This window comes from Miniopterus natalensis, chromosome 8 (assembly GCF_054644295.1).
Source record: "Miniopterus natalensis isolate mMinNat1 chromosome 8, mMinNat1.hap1, whole genome shotgun sequence".
Classification (NCBI taxonomy): Eukaryota; Metazoa; Chordata; class Mammalia; order Chiroptera; family Miniopteridae; genus Miniopterus; species Miniopterus natalensis.
In genome coordinates, this window is record NC_142088.1 from 59173245 (window position 1) to 59175612 (window position 2368).

The following is a 2368-nucleotide window of genomic DNA, read 5'->3' on the forward strand; positions in this document are numbered from 1 at the left end:
GTGGCTACAGTAGCATCTAGTTTTATATATATACATATGGTTCATATATACACACACACACATATACACCCCGGTGTATAACATGAAACAGTAACCAAAGAAGGGAAATTTTGTGGAAAAACACTTTCTCTAAGAACTAGCCATGTAGAGAAGAGGAATATAGCTTCTGTCCACTTTAGAGGTGTTGACTCTGTGAGTTTTATTTATGAAGAAAAAGAGTATATTGGATGGAAATGTTTGACTTATATGATAAAACTTGAGGACTCCATTTTTCCTCCTGCAGTGAAAACAAAACATTTTTCACTGAGAAATTTCATGTGAAACATAATAGCAGGCACTCAATATTTGTTGAACAATTGATTAATAACCACCCCTTTTAAGTTTTTAAGATAGTTGATCTTATTTCAATGATTATTAGAAATACATTTCTACCTTCTCTATAGTGATAACAATGATGAAACAGGGACGCATCTGCCTGACATGTCAGTGGTACCCAGTTTTTAGCTGTTACTCTGCCTCTGAGTCCTGTCCCACTGAGGCCATTCTATACAGGGGTGGGCAAAAGTAGGTTTACAGTTTTTCAGATGGAAAATAATACAATAATTAATAAATTATAATGCAAGAATAAACTCTGAATTTTCTATACTCACAATTGTAAACTACTTTTGCCCACCTCTGTATGGTAACATTAAAATAAAAATGACTTGAGCTCTAATGTCATGTGTGGCAGAACTTCCAAAATCTTCCTAATGTCTGCCATGATTTGTGAGGAGCTTTTCTGATAATGTTGAGAAAGGTGATAAGATCGAAGTTTTAAGAACATAGAAAGTTTTCAATAGTGTTTATGAAAAGTAGAAAATAGAATTGACTAAGAAATCTGGAAGGATTGTTAGGCAGAGATGAAATTCCACCTTTAAGTTACAGGTAATGAGTTTTAAAGTTGAATGAATTTGTGAGGCTGTGTGATTTTGTTGTTGTTGTTGTTTTTTGTTAGTAGTAACTTGATAGTATAAAAGTGAAGGAAGCAGATAACTGATTAATCCGAGTGGGTGTAAATCCAATGTGTTTATTGAGATGGTTCCCCACCGTGTTTCATAGTGTTTTTAGTGCTGCTTCTGTTATTACCATAATTAGCTAGTTATTAATGTTAATATAAGAAGAGAGTGAAAGGGGAGTCAAATATTATAAGCATGGTCACCTGGGCAGCTTCACCAGGAAGCTACAGCTTCATACTCCCCAAAGAACCACTGGCCCATTCCCTGCAGATCACTGGGGGAAGGGATGAAACAAAGGGGAAGATGGGCGCATGTGCATTGAAGAGGGGGCAAAGTAGGCAAGGCACTTGCCTTTCAGTCTAGCCTGAGGAGCCATGGATTGGTTAGGAGGGTACTAGCCACTGCAAGCGTGCAAAATCTCGAAAGGGTAAAATCCCAGAGACAAAGAATCCTCTATCGTTTCCCTTGTTCTCTCTTCTGGCTTGCTCCTTGACCTGCACTTGCCTGTGCCCTTGCCCACATGTGACTTTAAGCAGCAGGAAGGCCCACAGCTCTCAGATCCAAAATGTAATGGACTGCAGATGGGAACACCAGCTAACCTAGCCAGATGCTGGACTGTACTGGACTTCAATATGAGCCATAAATTCTCAACAGTGGCCTTAATTCTAGCTCTGCTGAAGACAAGGTTCAACTTATTCCATGGCAGGATGGACAGAGATGGGACCTTGGAAGGAAATCTCCTTAATTTTACATCATCAATAAAACTTTCCACAACACCCCATTTTCCTGTGAGTGGGGGAAATTATTTTCCCCATGGCACCTCAAGAACTCTACTTCCACCGATAACACTTCTTTCTGAAGGAGCATCCTTCTCGAAGCCTTGCTTTTCCTCCTGTAGGCTGACAGAGCACAGTGGAACAGCCAATACACAAAACTACCATTTGTGCATGGATGAAGATGGTGGTGATTTTATAGCATCCTGGGCATTTCACATCTATGAAGTAAGAGTTGGGGCTCTGTACCAGGTACTTCTTGTGTTTCCTCTTCTCTTCTGGAGAGAGATGAAGGAGATCCTTATTGAGAAGCATATTCTCATGGGGAGGCTATCACCACTGGAAGGCCAAAATATAAACATTTATTTCCCAGCATGGAATCTGAGGAACTGAATAAGATGGTGGGACTGCAGAGACTCCTATGGTAGACCTCCCTTCCCGTCTCAGCCCAGCCTGAAGATTACATTTTCCTACATCAGACTTCAAGGCAATATCTGGTGAGAATCCTTATTTGTCCAAGAAATTCATCCAAAAAATGAGTATTTCTTCTACCCTCTCAGCTGTAATGAAAGTGAGATGTCAGAACAATTACAGTTTTGC

General features: G+C 39.8%; 1 pseudogene; it reads right to left on the reverse strand.

The window, feature by feature from the left end:
- Positions 1-1825: 1825 nt before the first annotated feature.
- LOC107524588 (small ribosomal subunit protein eS27 pseudogene) lies at positions 1826-2083 on the reverse strand (annotated as a pseudogene).
- Positions 2084-2368: the final 285 nt, after the last annotated feature.